This window comes from Anarrhichthys ocellatus, unplaced genomic scaffold (assembly GCF_004355925.1).
Source record: "Anarrhichthys ocellatus isolate YVR2014 unplaced genomic scaffold, GSC_Weel_1.0 scaffold61, whole genome shotgun sequence".
In the NCBI taxonomy this organism is placed as follows: domain Eukaryota; kingdom Metazoa; phylum Chordata; class Actinopteri; order Perciformes; family Anarhichadidae; genus Anarrhichthys; species Anarrhichthys ocellatus.
In genome coordinates, this window is record NW_022280091.1 from 1,377,196 (window position 1) to 1,393,309 (window position 16,114).

The following is a 16,114-nucleotide window of genomic DNA, read 5'->3' on the forward strand; positions in this document are numbered from 1 at the left end:
AGAACGGGAGCAGCTGTCTGCGCATTTGCATATCACACAGTCCTACACGGAGCGGGAGGGAGGGAGGGAGGGAGGCATGAAAGACAGAGAGAGACAGACGATACGGAGGCAGGAAAAAGGAAAAGAGAACTGAGGATAGACTGAAAAGGGATTCAAAGAGAAACTCGCAAGGTAAAGAATGAGGGGGGGGGGGGGGTGAAGGGAGCGCGAGGCGCAAAGAAAGACTGCGGATCTGCAGTGATTAGAACGAAATGCTGCGACAATCACTTCATCTGCGGTGCCTAGTTGTGGGATTTCATTTCCGTCCCCAAATCTCTTGTTTTTGCAAAATAAAGTCACAAATGAAGTTTTTACATCTTTCTTTCAAGTCCCCAAAAGTTTTTTTTGTTTTTTTCCTGACCAGACCTGCTGTTGCTATGACAGTAAAAAAAAATAAAGTTATTTTATTTTTAGCATGTAGCTTCTAAACAACTTGCAGAGACACAAGTCTTTTGTCAATGGCAATAAATAAATTGGTTTTATTCATTCAATGATTTATTTTTTTCGTCCTAACACTGGCAGCCTTAAGGCCAGCGCTGACCAGAAGAAGACTTGCTTTGATTTCAAAGGCCAAGCCATTAGCATACAGCTGCCAACAGGCTAGCCTGCAGCTGCACTTAAAGCCTTTACTTTCCTTCCAAAAATAAAGCAACAAAACAACGCAAGAGGCACAACACCAAACCGAGAGGCTGCTTTGCACTGGTTTACCATTTGAATATCAAATACATAGCCTACGTTAATACAAGTGGCTATTGTACGTGGTATCAAATAGAGCCAAATCAAGTACTGTAACAGTGTGATTTGAATTACCACCACTAGCTTCAAAAACATGATCGCAAAAAGATGTTTGTTTTTGTCATTAAAGCTATTACAAGGAACTTGCCGTGGTCGAAAGTGGTCGTGTTTCCAGGGTCCCTTTAGAAAACCTCACATTTTAGCAGCAGCAGGGTCTCACACTATTCCCCGCTCAGTCCACATATACTGGTTCTCCCACGCCTCTCTTTCGGTCCGGCGGGCCCAGCAATATGGCCTTGGCGTTCAGCAGCGTGGTGTCTGTGGAGCATGCGAGGCAAAGCTCTGGCTCCTGGCCTGAAGAGGAGACGCTGCTACGGGGAGCTGAACCCTCCTCCTCACGCCAGAGCTAACTGACTGCGGCAGCGAAGTCGGATCTGGAGTCTGACCGCAGGGAGTTTCTGGCGAACCTGCGTGATTTCATATGTCTCGCAGAATCCGACCAGAACTCACCACCGCAAGCATTAACAATAACTTTAGAGAAATAGCCAATCTGTTCGCTGATGGCCTCGTTTACTTATTTAGGTCATATAGAGGCATCAATATTACATTTATACTGTTTCATAAGCAGTTAAAAGTTCCTCATAGTAACTTTAATTAAAGTTTAATATTTTATCCAAAGTGCTGCTTACACACATTTTCTGGTGATGAGAGAGTGCAGAAATTAGTCCTGCATTTATCAATCTGGAAATTTATTAAAATAAATCATAAAATGAACTGGTTCCTCTAAAGTTCAAACACATTGACTTTTTTGTTGTTGTTGAAATTGGTTAAAACGGGTTTACATAGTCACTGTGTGGAGGTGATGCTTTTTGATATTTTCTAAAAACCCTCATTTAGCTCATTGGTATGATTGCGATTCATCCTGGAGACAACAGCTTTTTAACCGAACACAGGACTGGAGTGGTTATTGAGGAAGGTCGAGAGAAAAAGTGTAAAATAGAAAAAGGATGATAATGACGGCGGAGGATAAGTAACTCACATTCTAGTATTTCTCATGTTTTGAAGGAGGGGTTGTGAGTCAGTGACGGCGGTTGTAATTTGCGGCTGGGGAACAAATTTAATCGAGGTTGATTTTCCAACAACACTTAAAAATTTATGATCCGCTCCCGTCAAACGGACTAGGTCACTGCTTTTTAGACGCAGCGTTTGCTGGGCCGTGAGGGGAAGGCCGATGAGGTTGTCGCGTCAATCACAAAGACTCCGTTCATGACAAGCAGGTGGCTGTTGGGGGGAGGGTGGTGGTGGGGTGTATGTGTGTAGGGCTCTCTAGTGAACAGTCTCTCTCAGTCTTAGTCATCACAAAAAACTGCACTCAGCTGAGCTAGAGAGAAAGAAAAGCACACGACTCGATGTTAACAGGCATGCGACTTTAAGGCCTAATTGATATTTTTCATACCACAAATCAGTGTGTAACATCTTTCCAATATCACCAGACAAGATAAGCGACAAACATAACAATCACACACTTTCAATCAAACAAATTAATGGAATCATTATAACTCTTGTAACAAAGTTCATCTACAAACTATAGACATGATACGACTCCAGGGTTTCAGAGCAAACCTTGGAATTGATTTGTTTCCTGTTTTTAAGTCAATCAGGTGTTTCAACTACTCACCTCTATTTAGTTACAAGGGATGTTGGCTTTGACAGTTTTGAATGTGGGGTCTGGTATTTGCATATTCAAATGATCAACAACAAACAGAAACATGATTCACTAAGTTCTAAAACTCACAGATGCCTCCACGCTGTCTTTGAGTGAGAAGAAAAGCCAAACAACTCTGAAAAACACAACAATGAGCAAATATGAGCAGATAAGAATAGGAAATACACTATCTTTTTTTTCTTATATGCAAGCGTATAAAAACAAAACAGAAGCTGCAGATGTACAGCTGTATACAGTCCATGAATGAATGCTATTGAACATGTCAAATCATCAAAATTACAACACATTGCAACTCAACTCAGCCAAAAAGTAACAATCTGAACTTGACTCACTTTTGTCTCAAGTTGTTGGTGGATGTTTGTATTGTTTTGTTTAAAAATCAACATGCCCACTTTTCACATTTGTTGAGTGTAAGAAGGGAAGTGTAAGAAACTCAAATAAAAGTAGAATTAGTTAATTGATTTCAAATAACAAGCATGATAGCGTAGTTTACAGGAACAGGAACTGTAACCACACCCAACAGCCAAGTTTCCATTCAATTGTCGAGCTACTTTTTGAAATTTTGCCAAAAAACTACATTTGCGGATTAGACATGTTTCCATCAACTGGTTTCGAGTGAATAAACTGCTTCAGGGTAGTTTGGTCAGAAGTTGGGGCTATGGGCAACGCATGGCTGTAAGTTGCAGTAAACATTGTAGAAGATTTTTTGTTTCATTCGTCATTTCATAAGTTAAAATTGATCTTTCATGTCCGCTAGTATTGGCCATGTTTCATGCTGTCTGTAGACAAGCCTCATCCCATTTTGGGAATATCGGAGAAGACGCTGACAGCAGAAACAGCTGATCAGTCATGCGATGTTCGTTAAGTAAGAATTTATTCGGCAAAGGCATTTTCATATCCCATTTAGCACATGAACTCTTTTTCGGCGATGGCAAAAAACCACCTCAAGCGAGCTCTGAAAACTTTGAAACTTTTTATCGCAATTGAGGAAGTTTTATTGCATTGCAGTTTCCCGTACAACTTTTGTAATGTGATACTTCAAAATGCGCAACCAAATATGTGAATGGAAACACAGCTTGTGATGTTACAGTGCACTGACCACGCCCTTGAGCACACTTCTACATCACTGCAGCAGGGCGAAGTGATCTCCAGTTGTTAAACTGGTCATTTTTAGATCATATAATGTTGCTCTCTAACTGTGTTTCGTAAATCTTTGGATGTGTCACTAGTTAAGGAAACCTGCAGACATAAAATTACAAAACCACAACATAAATCTAGTTTATTTAGCTTAACTTAAGTTAAACATTTGGGATATAAACATTCTCTTCATTTTTACTTTGATCCTTTAAGCATTCGGCGTCATGTTGCTGATATTTATTCTGCATCTTTAACAGAATGTTACAGTCTTCTAACTCTATCAATGTAGAGGAGGGGTGGGATGAACCAAGTAACCAAAGCAGTGTAGTTAGCAATGCAGAACATTTTAGAGCTGTACTCTTTTGATACATGACCAAACAAAATCATTGAAAAGATATAGGGTAGATTGCAGAGAGCTGTAGCCACAAAGATGATTGTAATGATTTTGGAAGCATTCAGCTTTGCACCGCTCATCCTGTTGCTGCCCTGGATATCTTCTCTGGGTCCCGGCTTTACAAGTGTGCGAAGTGTCTCAACACAACAAAAGATCTGTACCAGAAACCAGGGGAAGGCCATGCCAAAGAGCACAAAGCAAATGTCTGGATATGGCACCCATAAAAGTATTGTAGAACACACCAGCACTGTCAGCCAAGAACCGATAGTTGCAGCTAGTCGGTATCTCAAGGGCTTGTACCTCAGGAACGTCACAGGACGCACGACTGCCAAATAGCGCTCAAAGCAGACGAAGCTCATGAACAGTGGGCGCCCTGAAAACATTAATCCCCAGTTAATTCTGACGCTATACCAGGGGAGGGTAAAAACATTGGACACTGTTGTATTTATTGTGATCAAGAACACAACATTTGCCATACAGATGGCAACTTCACACACGGCCTGGTTAAGAGAAAAGATTTCTGCAGTTTTAGCTCCTGGCTTTGCCAATATAAGCCACATGACACACATGTTGGCAGGGAGACCAAGAGCTAAATTGATTATTCACGGAAGCTGGACATCTGTACAGGGGATCTGGAGAGCTACAACATCCAATAGACTGTGATTTCCATCCATCTTGTCATCTAGCTGCCCTATAAAAAGATCAAGCATACTTTCAGAATATCTTCTTTTCTTCGGACAGGGTGGAAGAGGACGTCAGAAAAATCAATTCCCTCAGTGACTAACAAAATAGAGATAATAAGATATCTTAAATCTAGTAAACAATCATTTAAACAATGATTGCATTGAATTGCAGTGAACCGGTATTGAACTTCTTTTAGAATATGATTGCTGTTATACCATGGTTTCAGTAATTACACCAATAGAAAGAAAATCTTGAATCGTCACCAGTAAACAAATGTTTCTTATCTGTGAGCATTTACAGTCATGACCTGCATTGCATCAAGTGTAGCATCAGAAAAGCTGTGATCAGTAGTTACCCATAGATTTAAACATATATGTGTTAGGTAGCTGATAACATCCAGATTAAAAACAAAACAGTGATACCAACTATGTACATGCAGATTTGATAACTTGCTCATTTTTTGTAATTTGTGTAGCTAATAGCCACTGGTTGGACATAAAAAGGTACAGTAAGTAGAAAGATGCAGTCAGCTATGTTGGTATATTGGTACCAGCCAATTAAAATTACTTTCAATCTGCATGTGGTATTAAAAGTAGAATTCTCAGGAAGACTAAATTGACTGCTAAATGACCATGTTTGGGGATCATAAACCAAAAACAACTACTTACCACTGCAAAAAAAAAAATAGATTCTTGGATGTAGCCTAACTTGGTTGAAGAAAATAGACACACAGAGATGACTTTTGGGACGATAGATTGAGCGTGCTCCGATTCCAAATTAAAATCGTACTTTTGTAGCGTGTGACTTTGGACGGTCCATCTGCTGTTCGAGTGAGCTTCTCGGCTGTTTGAAACTAGAGTGCTAATGTAAACCCTTTTTGCAAATTACATGCAAACACACAAAAGTCCTTGAGCTACAGTCAGGGTTTGACTGTATCCCGCAGAATTTGTAGCTTTGCATAAATGTACAGGCTGAAGTACAGTGAACCTGTCTGTGTCATTCAAATATGTAATGTGTAAGTTATTCACGATTGATGACGCTGAATTAAGTGGTATTTCTCAAAGAATAGCGTTTCGCAGCGCTATGTGTTATCACAGTGACTCAGTGATTGAGGCTGCATCAGAGATCACAGAGTTCGATACTCAGACTTACATGTCACGGCCACTTGAGAAAGGGCAGTTTACCAGACCTTTGGAGGAACAGCGAAGCCTGGACAAAGCCTGAAGCGGCGGTGCAGATGTAGCACGCATTAAGGATGTCCAGAAAGTCTTCGACTGTAAAGTAACTATTTAAAAGAACAACAAGCACCAAGGGGACATACATGAGAAAGATTGTCACTGTGATGATCAATATTATCCTAAAAGCCTTCAGTTTTATGTTGCTCATCCCCTCGTTCTGCCTGAGCCCTACTCCTGGACCGGGAGAGTGGCAATGCAACAGTAAAGGTTCACCATGCAATATATGGTGATTTGCCACACAAAATACACTTGAAAGTCCTCCAACATTAAGTTGCACATGCAAGAAGCCAGAGTCCACAACCAGATAATCCCTGACATGGCCAGTTTGTACTTCAGCAGCTTCAACCTCAAGAAAGTGACAGGTTTAACGACTGCTAGGTAGCGCTCCACGCAAATCAACGCCAGAAGACACGGACGACCTGTGACTATGAATCCCAGGAAAAACTTTTTGATCTTGCTCAAATACACGTTTGGGAATATGAATATGACCACTCCTAAAACATCGTAGAGGCAGATCACTTCAAAAATGGCCTCATTGAGAGTATAGAACTCTGTTGTGATCAAGTTTCCCGAAATGATCAGCTGCAGGATGTAGATATTGACTGGGAGTCGGAGGATCAGGCTGACAAGATTGGGTATCAGTTTTATGTTGATCATGGAGAAGATTTCACTGGAGAGCTGCAAGGAGGCGTTCTCAAAAATAGTGATATTCATCCTGGTGGCCTACGGAAAGAAACATGGCATTATCTTTTCAGTACATTTGTGAAAACAAATCTCATTCCAGATTTAGCGACAGTTAGTTGGATTTTAAAGTACATGATAGGACAATAAAAGCATTTTTTACTCACACCTGTATATTGATATGAAATCACAAAAATGAAAAATACCTTTAAAAGACTTTTTCATTCTGTGATCTGTGATTTGAAATACACAAATGAATTACATCCAAAGTAGTCCCTGTCCAAATAATGACAATTTTTTTTCGTGATATGCAGCCTACATTTCATCTGGTGCAGAAAATGTTAAATCAGAACAAAATACTAAATATGAAGGTGAGAGCCATGAAACAAAGACCCTAACGTTTTTGTTAGAAAATGAATCTCCACTCTCTTCTTAAGCTAATTAACCATTATCATAGATATTTTAACAATTGAAATAACAGCTCCAAACCTGTTATTTGCAGGCGTTATCTCCCTCCACTTGATCATAAGTGCTCCTGCTGTCTTTTCACAAATGTTCCCCAACAGTCGGATACTGTTTGCATCTCCTTAAATTATGAAACCCGAGGTGCACACATATGCAAATTCTAAAGTGCACGGGCCATCGCCTAAGACCTGATTGATAACGCTTTGGCAGCACGGTCGCAAGCCCAAGCTTACTTTGATAACAGAGGAAGCAGCAGTAATTATAGTCTGAGCCAACCAGAGCGATAAAAAAAGCAATAAAACATCAGATTCAAAGGTCACAGAAAGAAAATGGTTGCTAAATATGATAGAGGTAGTTATTTAAATTGTTATACAGCATCCTTAATATGGTGTTTAATGTATATGAGGTGGGAGGAAAAAGCACACATTTGAGGTGGTACTGTTAAGAAGGTGGTGAGTCCTGTGACTAGTAAAACATAGTTCAATTTGAAGACAAGAAAATTGTGTGTCACCAAAGGTTAGTGTAATAAACATCCGAATCTCTGAACCAACCACCAGACTAACCAATAATTAAAGTTAATGTGAGACATTTGTAACTGGTTATGAAACAGTCTCAATTTGATACGGATTACTCAATATGACCAACATGAGTAAAATGACAACTTCTAAACACTGATGTAGAGTTTTTTAAAGGGACTCAGGAACGCTACCACTTCCGTCCACAGGGACCGCCAAAAGCAACAGAAAATTAAAGTTCCTTGTGGTAGCTTTAAGCAGAAAACTCTCTACATGTACTTTGAGTTCCGGCAGACTTTAATGACTTTAATCATTCTCAACCAAACCAACAGATAAAGCACAATCAAAAATGAATTGCACGTGTCTCTGCTTCCACAACAATGAAACAATGAAGCAGCCAGATATTTTTCAAAGGAGTCAGAGGTCCAAAGTACATCTAAAACACTTGAAGAATACTAGATTTCAATTTACAATTTAAACACTGACACATTCCAACACTTCAAATTAGGCAAACTGTAATACTATTAAATCATGCAGAACTATATGTGCACTCATTATAATTGAACAATCATTATTAGAGTTGTGTGAACACATTTCACATCTATTACATAGCCTATTAAAATGTCTGTCACAAATATAACTATTAATGTGATATACATTATATTATCCGTGGCAGAGTCTGTGATAAGCTGTGACAGGTTAGATACATTCTTTTTTACCAATAGTGTCGTTGATGTCACTGAATGTAATATAATCCTTTTTCAAAAATATATTTAAGATGGCTAAATTATCTGGTCCAAAGCATTACCTAAAGATTTAAGCTATTATTTTAGACAATTCTAATACAGGGTGGATTTGAATTTGCACACGCATGAAGGCTAAAAACACCTTTGTTTATAAGTCATATCTCGATTAAAATTTGTAAATCGTCCAAAACAATGATTTGCAAAAACAATGACCTGTGATGCTTTGCTTTTGCACAGAGCAGACCTTCCACAGCACATCGTTTCGTATTTGCATACCGAGAAGAGCTCATACAAGAACAGGTGGGTAGACCTCGGCAAAGAAAACTTTTGATGAGAAGCACAGCACTCACTAACATTTACCAACCACTCACTTGATTGGCTAAATGGATGAACAAAACCTTTGAGATTTTGAACAAGATAACTTTTTGTTCTTAGGCCTCACTGATCTCAGTGATAGAGGAGAGTTTTCCAGCCTTTGTGAGGTAAGAGGGAGAAAGTTGAAAAACACACGGTGATAACAAATGTAGGGGCTAAATCTCTTGAGATTAATGCTCCCATAAGGACGGGAATTAGTGATCACAATTTAAGGAATGCAATTAATCAGTTCAACAAGGGTTATTGAAATAATGAAATTGATGAAGCTATTGTTAATCACTCCTCTGTCCACAGTGCCGGAGCAGAAATGTTTCAAAGCTCTTGGAATGTCAGTAGTAAACTTAGGGAACTGGGAAAACTTAGGGAAAATGGAAAAGTATAGCTTCTGTATAGTTTTCTTTTGTATGGAATATGAACTGCATGCACAATTATCTTAGATATGTCCAGATTGGTGGGGGGTAAAAACAGTAATTGCACCTGCTTATTCCACTCTTAGAAATAAAGGTTCCTACAGGGGTTTAAACCCTTTTTCCAGGGTTCAAGGGTTTTTCAAGGGTTCTTTATAAGACTAAGGGTTTAGTTAAGAACCCTTTTCATCCAAAGAACCTGTTTTGGAAAGGCGTAGGGGGGGGCTAAAGAACCCTATATGGTTTATTTGTAAGAGTGTATCAGGGAAATTAGCTTTAAATGATAAACAAAAGTTCATGGCTGGTGTAACAGTAAGTGAATCGTAACCATGTAAAAGGGGAGAAGAGAACAAAATGGTGTAGACTAATGATCTATGTTAGCAAATAATGTCTTCAAAATACAAGTTTGCCCAGTTGTTGAGGCATGACTTTTAAATTAAGCAAGAATGGTGCTTTGAACAGACAATATTTGCTACAACAATAGACTATGTACTACTGCAACTATTAATTAGCGGAATGACGCATAAATGATCTCTTTATTGTATTATTTAAGGTGAAATGATGAATAACCATATCCCTGCTGATTATTAAGACATCTGACTTCTCTAGTTTTCCAGTGCCGTTATGTGATGAAGGATTTCATGCTTCTCTGAGGCAGAATAAAATGTTTAGCCATCATGGGTTTATGAAGCACTTTATAATCAATAGGTTAACATCAAAATCTCTTCAAGCAAAAACATTTCATCATTTCACTAATTATCAATAGAAGGTTATTACTCAAAAGCACAAAATACACAAGTCCAAAAACACAAGACAAAAAGGGTTTCTTGTCAGATCCTTACAAAAGCATTACGAGTCTCTGGGATCGAAGTCAAAAACGTTGTATGGCCACTGGCCAGCCATCCACCTAAACCTCCTTCCTAACACAACATTGTTTGTCAGTGTCTTCCAAAACGTTTCAAAAGGAAACTGTTTTCTGCGATGACAGCGTTATGGTTAAGATTTAGTTAGGTTTAGGGAGAGATGAGGTCTAAAATAACTTTGTTAAGATTAAGGTTAGGGCACTTGCATTGTTTTGGATAAAGTCACATCATTGTTAAGGTAAGGGAAAGACCGTAGTTCAAAGGTCAAAGGTGCAAAGGTCTCAATACTAATCGCCACAAGAGGGCTTCGTCAGGCATTTGAAGCTACCGATGCCATTAATTTTCTGGTGAGCACAGTCTCGAAGTACACATAATTGCAAACGTTAACTACTCAATTAGATTGTAAGATCATACAATAGACTCACCACGGAGGATTTTCAACACGTTCTCAACCCATTGTGTCAAATACCCAAGCTAGGTCAGGGCTCTGAAGCTTCCAACTATGACACTCTAGGTACCAATCTAGCATCGGTGTTCAATGCATCAGGGACGGCGTTTCAATAAACTCGGTAAATGCATAATGTCTTTTCACAATAAACTTCTGTCTTCAAAGGAAGTAAGGTTTAGGCAACAAAACCACTAGGGTTTAGGGAAACAGCGTTGAAGATGTTAACTTCACTGACTAACGACTAGCGAGTGACAAACAAGTCACGTGACTAAATGTCAATGTTTACTTTTAGTTTCACACGGGACACAAGAATTTCAATCCTCACACAACTATCTAATATTAATATATTTTTTTACACCATCCAATTAACAATACGTAAACCAGGCGACAACCTCCGGTTCTGAAAAGTATAGCCAGTACTTGCATTATTTTTAATGGCCAGCAGGGGGAGACTCTTGTTGCAAAAATAGTCCGATTTTATAGACGTCTATGAGAAAATGAAAAGGTAAACATAACTAGAATCAATGGCAAGTAATCATTTTTTTTTTTAAATCATAGTTATTGATTATTATTGCGCTGAATACAGGGAATATACCGCAAAGTAGGAAGAGCTTGGTTTATTCTCTGAAACGGTGTTAAAGAAAAGGAAATCGAATTCCTGGAACCGTGCCCGATCACATCTGTATTAAGCCTTACAATTCACTCTCATTTATCAATTCACACTTCATGCTACTCTTGTGACCCAGAACTGTCCAATCATTAACTGTGCATTGAAATGTCTTTTGAAAGCTGGGAACCAAGACTAATCATTGTGTCAAACAGATGTAAAGCCTTAAGCTGTTCAATAAAAAAAAGAAAAAGAAATTTGGGCAAGCTAAGCATTTTGTCTTAATGTTTACCCCCTTAGGAGCCTTCCATTATTATGGCGCTCTTAGTTTACCCCAGTTTGCAAAGACTTGTCATGAGTACTGTCAATGTAGCCCTCACATAAACACTAGAAATGACAACTTTAAAAGTGACGTTTACTTTTTACACGATGAATATGCCGAACAAAGAAGGAGGTACAACTGCAATTAAATCCTTTTCTGGTTAAATTGTCTCAGATAGCCAACAGCAAATTGTCATTTTATTGCACATCAATGGCACAAAGTCAGTGTGAGAAGTAATATGCTTGTGAGAAATGTTCAATATTTGCAAATTCAATTATTATTTTTCTTTAACATAACATAACTGTTCAGATAACCAACAGGACTTCCCAAATTAATAATAGCACTTCCCAAATAGTAAGTAGCTTTAATAATCTGGCAAAATATTGTTTTTCTTTAGCGATGATGCAAAACAGATATTTAGATATGACCATGTAAAACAAGCTGACTGACTCGGAAAGGTAAAATGTTGGATATACATATACATTTGTAACTCTACACGTAAGATTTGAGTGTGAAAGATTTTATGAACTAAAACCACTCCAAACATCAATGTCAACTAAATATTTCCCGTAGTTGTCACCAATCGGCATTTTATGAATTAATAATGACAGATAAATCTAAAAATAATAAGAAACAAATGTATGCTGACTGAGAATGATCTGTGTAATTTCCAAGATGGGGAAAAAAGTTAACACACATGCTGAGTGGGAAGAATAAGAAAACCTTTCTCTTGTGGGCAGCAAGTCTCAGGCAACAAGTTTGACTATTTATTATTATCGTGTCAGGATTGTTTTACACCTACGCTATGATTTTATTCAGATGGCACCAGTAATTCGTGGCTATGATGAGCTACACTTCAGTTGAATCAATTCCTCATCACTGTGGTCAACCTGATATGTTGACATCAAATTGTCTGCAGTGTTATCTCATTAAATATAATGGTATTTTTAATCACCGCCAAACCTGTTTTGTGATGACATTGCAAGAGGCTGCAAAAAAAGGTACCTCTTGTGTAAACCAGAAAGGACTCATTGGTAAACCCTTTTTGATTACTCGTAATACCAACCAAAAGACTGCCGATGTAATAGAAGTTCTAACGTAATAGCAGGCAACATACGGTTACGGTTAATAATGACTTACTAGCTTTTAGCCAGAACTTTTCAATTTGTGCATGCTTACACTATTTGCTCTCATTACAGAAGCTGTTACAGTGTGTTCTGGACACCTGTTTCACAGCAGACATTGTTGACTTGTCACAGCAGGAAAAGCACAGGTGGTACTGATGTATCTAATGATGTCTCCTTGTCCCGGGACCCCTTAAACCTGCACAGCAAAATGGACTGCAGCCATCATTAATGTCATTAATTACACATGTGCTTGTCCTGTTATGACATGTCAAAAGATCTAGTGTACATGCTGGTGCATGGCTTGCTGGGACACTTACTAGAACTGAGCCATTATTAATGTAGATTACAATTGTGTGTTTGCTGGAATGACAAGATACAATGTCTGCTATAAAATTGGTCTATTGGATGCCTGTGAAACAAATTTCCTCTGGTAGAGCAGCCTCATGGAGCTGAAATTATTATTATTTTTTTAATAAGCTGACCACTAGTGTCACTCGATTGTAACATTGAAGGTCCTGCACCCACACCTCGGTGTTTTCAATTATTGTGGCTGATTAGACCTCTGCTTTGGTTGAGGTAGATGTCACCCAAAACGCACCAGGAGGTCAGGTGCAAGTGGGAGAGTAAGGCTCATCAACCAATCATGATAAGCCTTATCTCCTCTGAGGCAATAAGTGAAAACAGCTGTATGTTGACGTTGTCTTACTGGAATTGAGGCCCCATTATTGTAGATTACATTTGTGTGTTTCCTGGAAAGACAAGATACAATTACTGCTGTAAAAATGCTCTATTGCCTGTACAACTAATGCCCACTGGTAGAGCAGCCCCCTGGTGCTGGATATATATTTTACTCAAATAAGCTGACCACTAGCTGTCCCTACTCCTGTGAGACAATAAGTTAAACAGCTGTAGGTTAGCAGAGCATAAAAATGCTCTATTGCCTGTACAACTAATGCCCACTGGTAGAGCAGCCCCCTGGTGCTGGATATATATTTTATTCAAATAAGCTGACCACTAGCTGTCCCTACTCCTGTGAGACAATAAGTTAAACAGCTGTAGGTTAGCAGAGCATACATTGTGCTTCTGTACCAAAACTCACACAATGACCGACCGCCATCCAGGCTTCAGACTAAACGAGCAGTTTTGGGTGTCAGAGATGTGTTGAACACCAGAAAGTACACCGGTACAGCAGGTATCACTCTGGACAGATACAGCTCTGAAATGCTCCTATAAATCTGATACTAATACATATTGCGAAAAAACAGTCTAAGTGCTGAAGGCTTCATGCACAATATAAAACCCCACAAAACCTCTAAAGGCAATTAAGCAATAGATGGTCTCCCAAGCTGTTAGAATTAAAATAACTCCCCTCTCTGCTCCATTTACTATCAGCCACAAGATGTAGGCACTGGTGGGAGGACCCTGCATGAAGGAGAGAGAGTAGGCAACAGCAAAGAAGTACTTGGTGGGTCGCATGTAATGCTTCAGGAAAGTTTCTGAGTGGGAGAAAGTTGGGCTGTTGCCTGAAGAGATGCTCATTTCAGCAGCCATTAAAATGTTCCTCAGGTTCTGTGATCTCAGATTTAGAGGGCTCCTGGAGGCTAGATAGAGCGAGAGAACTCAACAGTCAGGATTCCCAGAGGCAAGACAAAAAACAGAAAACAGGGTAATTAGATGAATCCCATTAGATGAGGATGTGTAACACTTAATGGCCAGAAAATCATTATTAACCATTGTAACTGTTAGCATATTACAGAGATATCTCAGAGCTGTTATCTTTTCATATTGGATTGTCTGCTGGCGTCCAGTTCAACTTTAATCAATTATTAGTAATGCTAGGGAAATCGGAAATTTCGGGAAATTGGGAGTATCTTTTGAATTTAAATTTAATTGTAAGGAATATGATGCATGTGTCTTGTCACCTTTAAGTTATTGAGTCATAATGAAGATGCAGGTTGAACTTTCAAAAAACCACCACAGTTTGGGACATGAAGAACACAAGGCTCAAATGTCGCCCTGACAGTGATTCAGTGATGTTGCTCGGTACGTGTCCTGTGTCTGTGACGCGCTTAAGTCTGAAAGGATGTAGTAAATTCTGTATCGATGCTTCTAGGTGGCACACAATATTTTTTCGCTGATAATGCTACATTGTGAAATACAAATCCATGTTGAAATCATAGAAATATGTACAAGTACAGAAACTCTGAGAAAAAACAATTGTTGATCCATTTCCTAAGTCTGATCTCAAGTATTATCTTTAAGAAACAGAATCCCTTTTTATTGTCATATACACAAATTCAACCTCTGCATTTGACCCATCCCTATATATAGGGAGCAGTGGGCTGCCACCCGGGGAGCCAGGGGTTCAGTGTCTTGCTCAGGGACACGTGACACGTCCCAGTCGAGGATCAAACCTTTGACCCTGCGGTTACCAGACAACCCTCTTAAGCCAGTGAGCCACAGTCACCCACATTGTATTAATTAATAATATAAAAGTATTATATAATATTATTTTTTCCCACTCTCACTGGGTTAAACCTTTTAATTAACTAACATGAGTTGGATTGACATATTTTGAAATTGACATTGATTTCGGTGCATTGGTGTTTGGCTTGTGGATGTGCATTTTTTCAATATTGAACAGCAATTGTTTTGCCAGAAATCATGACCCATTTACTCATTAATTACTCAAAAATTGCAATGTTTTTTTTTTTTTATTGTCTTTTCCACAATACACAAACACAAGACAGAACAAGGCACATCAAAAGGTACACATAGGCACTTGGAGATATTTCAAATAAAGATATCAATGGCATATTTTGTTGTTGGGCGGCAAAAAATAATAATAACAGTAGAGGGTGACATGTTCATTTGAAATTTAGCAAGTTAAGTTACAGTTCTAGAATGTTTAGTGACAGTTGTAAATGTTAAGTCACAATTCTAGAATGTTAAGTAGCAATTTAAAAATGTTTATTTACAGTCCTAGCATATTCCTCTACCAGTCTAGAAGGATCAGTTATGTAATGTAACATTATAGAACTACAATCTGACCATAACAAATTGCAACTTAACATTGTAAAATTGTAATTTAATATTTTGGAACTGACACTAAAATTTCTAGAACTGGAATTTTTTATTTCAGTATTTTTCTGGTTGCAGTGTAAGTGGATGTCATCAGCTGACAAGTTTACAAGAAAGTAAACATGGACCCAAGCTGTTGCCAATCGATTCAATTCCATTGAAATGTGCCAAAACAGGGTGTGTTTCAGACAGAGGGTGAATACGGGTATATTCAGACAGCCAGTTTGAGAACCGTAACCTCACATTCTAGGATTGTAATCTTGTAACTTTACATTGTAAAACACAACATCATACTAGAATTGTTACTGATGAATCTAGAATTGTAACTGAAACTTCTAAAATTACATCACAGCATTCTAAGATTCTTACTTTAGATTATAAAACTATAACTTAATATTCTAGAAATGCAACTGTACATTCTAGATTTTTGAATGAGCATTCTAGAACTCTAACTTTACATTCTAAAACGGAAATTTAACAGTCTAAAATTGTAACTTATGATTCAAAAATTGTAATTTAAGATT